Source organism: Triticum dicoccoides, chromosome 4A (genome assembly GCF_002162155.2).
Source record: "Triticum dicoccoides isolate Atlit2015 ecotype Zavitan chromosome 4A, WEW_v2.0, whole genome shotgun sequence".
In the NCBI taxonomy this organism is placed as follows: Eukaryota; Viridiplantae; Streptophyta; class Magnoliopsida; order Poales; family Poaceae; genus Triticum; species Triticum dicoccoides.
The window spans coordinates 750,781,068-750,791,350 of record NC_041386.1 but is presented as its reverse complement, the minus strand read 5'-3'; positions in this window follow the sequence as shown (position 1 = coordinate 750,791,350).

Below are 10,283 nucleotides of genomic sequence, written 5' to 3'. Positions count from 1 at the left end.
TTGCGTTTTGTATGTTGTACGTAGTATCTATCGAAACCGAGAGTATGCACGTGTAGTATGTAGTATATAACAATGATTAGGTACTATATATACTGATTTTTAGGTAGTATGTACCATGTTTTGAGTATGCTCTTTTTTACGTACAAATATGTACGTATTTCACAAATATAACAAAATCTATGGGCTCATATCCAATTTTTTCATGTAACTTGCTTTGAAATATCTTAGATATAGTATATGAACATATTTAAAATAATAAAATAGTATATATAATACCACATGGTAGTATATGAGATAATAGTATATATAATACCACATGGTAGGTTCCATGCACCAACCAGGTGACCCCAAACCAAAGTCTAAGCACGCGGTCAAAGATGAGCAACACTTTAACTTACCTCAAGATTTGTTTGGACAACGTGGTGTTGACCGGATCATGAAGACGAGATCTCTTTGTGTTAATATTAATATTACTATGTTAAACTGCATATAAGAGCAAATTCACATGTAAACCCCTAAATGATGTGGAAAAGTGGACGACGTATTCTACTACCTCTGTACCATAATATATGTTGTTTTAGCAGTTCAATTAGGGAGTACCAACAATGTAAAGGTAGAATAACAAGGAACTAACAAAGTAGGTGATGGATAAGAAATAGAGGTGAACGAATGGCGGTACCTTGGCATCCATCAACAAGGTAAGGGTTGCCTTGGTATCCATAGGAGCAGCCGCACCTTAGGATGTACCCTGTGCCTGAGCCATAGGAAACGTCGGTAGCGAAGCTGGTCAAGCTTATGCATCTCCGACGTGAAATACGGTGGGCTATAGGCCCATTGATGTTAAGGTTCAAATAACAACAGCAGAAAGGGGTCGTAGTCCCGGCGTTTGATTTCAACGTCCACTCCCAATTTTTTTTTAATTTTACAAATGTGATCCCCTTAAGACACCAAAATTTCAAGGGAAAGCCCTTGATGCCGATTGACAGATACCCCATACATAAACATTACTCTCTCCCGCCTGCCACAGACGCAGTCAATGTATCTTCCCCAAGAGCCAAGAGAATGAATACAAATAGTGTAGGAGCTCATCCAATTAGATATGATATTACCCTACTTGCTACATCAAACTGGATGTAGATCAGTCATGCCGTCTGGCTGTTGTTATAACATATTTTATTTGCCATATAAAAATACTTACCCTACTTGCTAGTTGCTACTAATATTGGGGGCCGGCACACCACTTACCACGCTGCTAGGTACGTGAGGTTAAATATACATAAATGATGTCATCTGATTGGTGACATTTCATCTTCACCTTTCTTTTTTTTTCTTGCAAGAAAGCATGTAATCTTAATTCATAATCACAAAAAATGTATATGAAAATAGATTACTGGGGCAATAGGATCTTCATCCACCATAATATCAAACTGAGATTGTTGGGATACTAAATATAAAAATTATAGAGAGTTAATTGTAGAAAACCATCACATTTACAGTTAGGCTTGCAGAAGACCACCTGGTCGCTACTTTTTTTTTTCAAAAGCCACCGCGTTTCTAGTAAACTTTTTACAAAAAGCAATGATCAGGTGATTTGGCCCATTTAATCACTTTCTAGTAAACTTTTTATAAAGTTGGAAGTACACTCTTTCAAGAACCGAGGGAGTACACAGGGTATTTAAATGGGAATCCATCAAGTGATATGTATGATCTGGATGTCACATATGTGGGATGAATATCTGGTGCTACGGGAGCACCTCACATTATGTGCTCCCACGTGACCTCGGCTGCCAATCTGAGATCGAATGGGAAGCATCACGGGATGTGGACCAGAGTGTCATTGCGGGAATGTTTGGGGGGTTTCCTGCAAAACATTCATGCTGGATATGCCTTTTTTGTTTCTCAATGTGTATTTCGAATTTTGATTTGAAATTCTTAAGGATTGTACATTTATGTGGTGCAAACATCCACGATAGTTTTTGGAAATTTTGAAATATTTAAATGTGCATTTTGAAAATTGGGAGCACCTAATGTGGTGCTCCCGTAGCACCAGATATTCACCTCACATATGGGGGTTGGAATGAATATGGTCTAAAGCTACATATGGGGGTTGGGATTAATAAGTACCTTGTATGGTCTAAAGCTATGTAACTCAGGAACTATCTTATAGCCATCTAGGTAGTATTGCTAGTTGGAACTCAAGTATTAGGATATGTAATAAATTTGCCAAGCTTATGAGAAGCCTACTTGAGACTTTTAGTCGTGGTATGGTATTGTAATATAAATGACCATGTCTACTATTTTCCTGTTGCAAATCTCTGACATTATTGATTATCAGATATGATATTACCCTACTCGCTACATCAAAGTGGATGTACATCAGTCATGCGGTCTGGCTGTTGTTATAGCATATTTTATCCGGTAAATAAAAATATTTACCCTACTTGCTAGTTGCAACTACTAATATTGGGGGCCGGCACACCACCTACCACGCTGCTAGGTACGTCAGGTTAGATATACATAAATGATGTCATCTGATTGCTGACATCTCATCTTCCGCTTTCTTTCTTTTTTATTTCTTGCAAGAAAGCATGTAATCTAATTCACAATTACAGAAAATGTATATGAAAATAGATTACTGATGCAATAGGAGCTTCATCCATCATAATAGAAAAGTGTAGTGGTTGGATTACTAAATACAAAATATAGAGTTAATTGCAGAAAACCATCGCATTTGCGGTTAGGTTTGCAGAAAACCACCTGGTCACTAATATATTTTTGCAAAAGCCATCGCGTTTCTACTAAACTTTATAAAAAAAATACTGATAATGTGATTTGACCCATTTGATCATTTTTTGACATGTGGGTCCAGATTGTAAGGAGCTGGTAAGAAAAATCACAACAAGTTCCCATAGCAATGTGCGGGGTATCATCTAGTTCACATATATGATTGATATACTAAGGAGCTGATATTCGCATATAAGATCTGTAAACTAAGAAGATGACGTTGAATATTGTCTATATGATGTCTAAACTAAGCAATGCAAGACACCATATGGATGATATGATAAATATAACTATCGCAAGTTAGAGCATACACCTCGGGTGGGATATAGGACTGGTCATCTATCTCTGAATCCTCCTCTGATGAGCTACCTGTAACCAACGAGATATCTGTTTCAACAGGTAGCATTGTCTGCTCTGAAGACCTTGTTTTCACTCCAGATTTTTTTCATAACCGACTCAAATGGCTGACCTAGAAAAAAATATTCACACACACACCACCACCTCTCTGGTCCCGTACCCTGCTCCCTCCACCCGCGCCCGCGCTTGCACCTACCGGCGGGCGGAAGCAGAAGGGTCGGCGGGGTCGTGATGGCCGGGCCCGGTCCACCAACACCGCACTGCGTCCCCTAGGCAACTCCGCCGCGACGCCCACGCCACCCTGGCTGTCAGGGTATAAGCCTTGGACGGGTGTGGTGCATGCATACTCCATGCCCGTCCCGCGTCCTCCTGCTCCGGGCCTGCTTGGTCCCCGGCCGACGCCTCACCAGTGCTTCTCATCGCGCCCGCCCCCGTCTTCTCAGCATATGAGGGTGCTCCGGCGTACGGTGGATCCTCGACATATGGCGCTCCCTACGGCGTCCCCTCTTCGTCTAGTGGTGCTGGTGGCACGTGGGACCCGCACTCCTCGCCGCTCTCCATGCCGCACCTTTTGCGAGCAACTACAATGGCGGCGGCGACTGGTACATGGACACCGTTGCTAGCTCCTCACATGGCTTCAAATCCCGGTATCCTCTCCCGTGCCTCTTATTATCATTTCTTTTCTCGCATCGTCGTCGGTAATGGCACCACTCTTCCCATCACTCACCACGGTGCTTCTTCCCTCCCTCTTTCTTCTTCATCATTACCTCTTCATAATGTGCTTGTCTCTCCATCCTTAATTAAAAACCTATGTTCTGTTCGTACTCTTACTCGTGAACATCCAGTCACTGTTGAGTTTGATGCTCTTGGGTTCTCTATTAAGGATGCCCTCTCCTGAAAGGTTCTGCACCGATGTGATTCTCTCGGCGACCTCTACCCGTGTGGCTCATCCAGAAGCGACGGCCTGGTTGCTCTCCACACCGGTGTCTCTCTCTGGCATGCTCGCCATGGTCACCCCGGCACCAATGCTCTTCACATAATTTTGCGCACTTTTCCTTTTTCTTGTAATAAATTGGAGACTAATACCTGTCATGTCTACCGCATAGTAAAACATGTTCGTTTGTCGTTTACATCATCTTCCTCAATTGCCACTTTTCCCTTCGATGTTATTCACCGTGATGTTCGGACCTCTCCGGTGCCTAGCAATTCGGGTTTATCATATTTTCTCGTGATTTTAGATGATTCCTCTCATTTCACTTGGACTTTTCTGTTATGCCGCAAATCAGATGTAGCTTTGACTCTCCATTCTTTTTATGCTCACGATGCTACACACTTCCATCGCACCATTGCTCACCTCCAAACGAAAAACAAAAAATAATTTGATAATCTCGCCATTCGCAAACTTTTATCCACCCATGACACTATTTTTCGTCTCACATGTCCTTACAGATCACAGCAAAACGGTCGAGCCGAACGTGTTCTTCGGACACTTCATGAGAGTGTCCGCGCTTTGCTTTTCCATGCACACATGCCTGCATGATTTTGGCCAGATGCTCTTGCTACTGCCACACTTCTTCTCAACATTTGGTCATGCAAACCACGGTGGCACTATACACCTCATCGCCTCCTCTTTGGGTCTCCCCCATCCTATGACGATCTTCATGTCTTCGAATGCTTGTGTTATCCCAATATTTCCGGCACCGCACCACAAAAACTGGCGTCTGCTAAATCAAAGCTCTGACATAGACCCTTCCTAAAAATAAGATAAATTGCAATTGTTTGATGACTGAGAACATAGTTTGCTAGTTTTCAAAAAAAATATGGTCTATGCTTTAACATTTCAATAGCTTGTTACTTGATCATGAGAAATTTTATGAGATGAGCTACTGTTATGACATATAATCATGCTAGAAAATGTGATTGAAATTATCATTGATCAAACTTATGCACCTGCTAGCATTCACACTTCATAAATTATTTCTTTTATCATTTACCTACTCGAGGATGAGCAGGAATTAAGCTTCGGGATGCTGATACATCTCCAACGTATCTATAATTTATGAAGCATTCATGCTATTATATTATATGTTTTGGATGTTTATGGGCTTTATTATACACTTTTATATTATTTTTGGGACTAACCTATTAACCGGAGGCCCAGCCCAAATTGATGTTTTCTTGCCTATTTCAGTGTTTCGAAAAAAAGGAATATCAAACGGAGTCCAAGCGGAGTGAAACATTCGGGAGAGTTATTTTTGGAACGGAAGCAACCCAGGAGACTTGAAGTGCACGTAAGGGAAGCAAGGAGGAAGCCACGAGGCAGGGAGGCGCGCCCTACCCCCCTGGGCGCGCCCCCCACCTTCGTGGGCCCCTCGTGGCTCCCCGGACCGACTTCTTTCGCCTATATATCTCCATATACCCTAAAAACATCGAGGAACACAATAGATCGGGAGTTCCGCCGCTGCAAGCCTCTGTAGCCACCAAAAACCAATCGGGACCCTGTTTTTGCACCCTGCCGGAGGGGGATCCCTCACCGGTGGCCATCTTCATCATCCCGGCGCTCTCCATGACAAGGAGGGAGTAGTTCACCCTCGGGGCTGAGGGTATGCACCGGTAGCTATGTATTTGATCTCTCTCTCTCTCTCTCTCTCTCTCTCTCTCTCTCGTGTTCTTGATTTGGCACGATCTTGATGTATCGCGAGCTTTGCTATTATAGTTGGATCTTATGATGTTTCTCCCCCTCTACTCTCTTGTGATGAATTGAGTTTTCCCTTTGAAGTTATCTTGTCGGATTGAGTCTTTAAGGATTTGAGAACACTTGATGTATGTCTTGCCGTGCTTATCTGTGGTGACAATGGGATATTCACGTGATCTACTTGATGTATGTTTTGGTGATCAACTTGCGGGTTCAATGAACTTATGCGTAGGGGTTTCCACACGTTTTCGTGTTGACTCTCCGGTAGAAACTTTGGGGCACTCTTTGAAGTTCTTTGTGTTGGTTGAATAGATGAATCTAAGATTGTGTGATGCATATCGTATAATCATGCCCACCGATACTTGAGGTGATATTGGAGTATCTAGGTGACATTAGGGTTTTGGTTTATTTGTGTCTTAAGGTGTTATTCTAGTACGAACTCTATGATAGATTGAACAGAAAGAATAGCTTCGTGTTATTTTACTACGGACTCTTGAATAGATAGATCAAAAAGGATAACTTTGAGGTGGTTTCGTACCCTACAATAATCTCTTCGTTTGTTCTCCGCTATTAGTGACTTTGGAGTGACTCTTTATTGCATGTTGAGGGATAGTTATATGATCCAATTATGTTATTATTATTGAGAGAACTTGCACTAGTGAAAGTATGAACCCCAGGCCTTGTTTCAACGCATTGCAATACCATTTGTGCTCACTTTTATCATTAGTTACCTTGCTGTTTTTATAATTTCATATTACAAAAACCTATATCTACCATCCATATTGCACTTGTATCACCATCTCTTTGCCGAACTAGTGCACCTATACAATTTACCATTGTATTGGGTGTGTTGGGGACACAAGAGACTCTTTGTTATTTAGTTGCAGGGTTGTTTGAGAGAGATCATCTTCATCCTACGCCTCCTATGGATTGATAAACCTTAGGTCATCCACTTGGGAGGCGTACGAAACCACCTCAAAGTTATTCTTTCTGATCTATCTATTCAAGAGTCCGTAATAAAATAACATGAAGCTATCCTTTCCGTTCAATCTATCATAGAGTTCGTACTAGAATAACACCTTAAGACACAAATCAACCAAAACCCTAATGTCACCTAGATACTCCAATGTCACCTCAAGTATCTGTGGGCATGATTATATGATATGCATCACACAATCTCAGATTCATCTATTCAACCAACACAAAGAACTTCAAAGAGTGCCCCGAAGTTTCTACCGGAGAGTCAACACGAAAACGTGTGCCACCCCTATGCATAAGTTCATAGAACCCGCCATTTGATCGCCAAAATATACATCAAGTAGATCACGTGAATATCCCATTGTCACCACAGATAAGCACGGCAAGACATACATCAAGTGTTCTCAAATCCTTAAAGACTCAACTCGACAAGATAACTTCAAAGGGAAAACTGAATTATCACAAGAGATTAGAGGGGGAGAAACATCATAAGATCCAACTATAATAGCAAAGCTCGCGATACATCAAGATCGTGCCAAATCAAGAACACGAGAGAGAGAGAGAGAGATCAAACACATAGCTACTGGTACATACCCTCAGCCTCGAGGGTGAACTACTCCCTCCTTGTCATGGAGAGCGCCGGGATGATGAAGATGACCACCGGTGAGGGATCCCCCCTCCGGCAGGGTGCCGGAACAGGGTCCCGATTGGTTTTTGGTGGCTACAGAGGCTTGCTGCGGCGGAACTCCCGATCTATTGTGTTGCTCGATGTTTTTAGGGTATATGGAGATATATAGGCAAAAGAAGTCGGTCCGGGGAGCCACGAGGCACTACTAGGGAAAAGCCTAGCAGCAGCGCGGGTTTTAGGCCTATCAGTAGCGCGGGCAGGAGCGCTACTGATAAGGCGCTACAGCTAATGCTTAGCAATAGCGCGCCTGGACCCACACTACTGCTAAATTGACATAGTAGTAGCGCTCCTTCAGAACAGCGCTACTGGTAATTAATAGTAGCGCTTCTGCTATCCCGCGCTACTACTATTATTTAGTATTTTGGTTCTTTTTTACTTCATGTTGTATTCATACACCTTTACACAAGTTTTCATACAACAGGAATTTAGAGATTGTTTTTACATCATAATGAGTTATTACATCACGGGGGGAAAGAACCGTGGACTAGTTTCAAGTGGATGCCCATCCACTTGAAACTAATCCGCGGTTCTTTCACCCAATGATATAATAATATCATCATCATCATCATATCATTAACAACGTATCATCATAATACATCATTGTCATATAACACCTCCTCAAGATCATCGTTTTCATCAATGACATCACATAGCAAATTGGTCACTAGTCGTAATTACAAGTACTCCTCATTATCAACTCTAACACATTACCACATAATAAACATATTGTACCTCATAGGACCTACTACATTCGACTAAGACCTACTACATTTTCTAAGGTAAAATAGCAAAAAACAAGATAGCCCCTGACTCTCCATTATGGAGAATGGAGATTAGCGTGTCTCCAATTCTTGCCTTTCCCTGAATGTTACTTCCAAGAACCTCCTTGCAAATGTCCATACATTTCTTCCATTCTTTGATGATCATGTGTTCACCATTTTTAGAAATCCGATATGCACAGGTGAGCTCCCTAGATTTACCTGGCAGTATGTTCAGAACTGAGAGGCGACCATTCAGAGACATCAGATGAGGCACACAATCCATCGGGAGTTTCTATTGAAAAACATAATAATAACTTCGTAGTTAGCAATGATGTACTAGTTTTAGAAGTATGCAAAAGATGCACGGATGTCGTAATAGTAAAAAATCTTACCAGGGTATCTCCAGAGAAGTTACCGTGGTTCAACACATGCACTAGTGGCACGTATTCACCATTATTTGGAGGAGTTCGATAATAGTTATTGTAATTCTCAAGAAGAGTACAAAATGCGATCAGATGATTTTTCTCCTTATACGTTAATTCGGTGCCATCGGTGTAGTTGGTTTTATCTACCATCTTCCGCACAGTCTTTGAAGAATCAAAATAACATGTCAATGGAAATAAGCTATCAACTATTTTGAAATAAACAATATAAATTAGTTAATAAATATGTTTGAGAAACTCACATAGCGGTACAATCGAAAGCGTATCAACAAGGACCCAAATGTCCATATTGTCTTGCTCCATGTCAGGATCACCAAGATCCATGGTGACAATCATACCCTCATAAAAACCATACATTTTGCAAAGTGCTTCCCAATTTTGGCAACCAAAATGGGTTACGCTCTGAGCATTGCACAGATTTACTTCAAAATCCATATCATGATGGGTCCTTAGGTGTATTTTCTTTGTTTCGAAATTTTCATGGTCTTCAAAACCCATCCTCTCCAAGACATAGCGTCTTGCATGGCATGGGATAAGCTAGTCAAATTGTAAAATATGAAAATTAGACGTTGAAATAGTTGAAGTCATGCTTAATTACGAAAAAAACACTTGTCGTTGTTGCGTACCGTTTCACAATCGAAGGTCTCCTCGAGCTTAATGCTGAAGCGCCGATCTTCGTCCAGCTGAACGAACCTGTCGCACATACCTCGATCGTCGTGGCACCAGCTACATTCTCCCGGGAGACTGTCGTCGTCCGAGTACGACATTTCCTACGTTCATAATTCAAGGATTAAACTTGTACATATTCTAGCACAAGTCATGCCAGAATTCACGAAAAAATCCGGCATGACCTTTGCTAAAAAGGACATATCGAGCGCCTGAAATTTGCTGGAACGGAAATTAATCAACACTCCGGTAAAACATAGGCCACTCAGAGATGTAAACTGAACATGAACGGCCACTTGGGCAACCACAGCAACAACACAAGATATACAAGGATATTTGGCTGGTCTCACCTCGATGTCGGAGGGGGTCGGTGACGGGGACGATGGCGGGGATGTCGGAGGGGGTCGGTGACGGGGACGACGGCGGGGATGTCGGAGGGGGTCGGTGATGGAGACGACGGTGGTCACCTAAAACCATATAAGTTATCACTAATACATCCCGAATAATTGCTTAAACTAAAAAATAACAACAAATATGACGTGTTCAACTAGTTTTATTAATTCAACTAGTTCTTACTAAATATAAACTTACTATAAATATAAAAAAACTAGTTCTTTCTAAAAATAAAGTAGTTCAACTAGTTATATTAATTATCTTACTAAAAATACATTAGTTCTATTAATTCAACTAGTTCAAGTAGTTTATTAATTTACTACTACTACTACTAAAAATCTAGTACTAACTAAGCAACATCTAGTACTAGCTATGAACCCTAAATTAACATCTACAACTACTAAATCTAGTACTAACTACTGGCAAGGGGTGGGGGCGACGGAGAGGTAGCTAGGGGCGGCGAGGTCGAGGGCGGTGGGAGGAGGGCTGCCGGCGGAGGAGGGAGGAGGGGCGGCCGC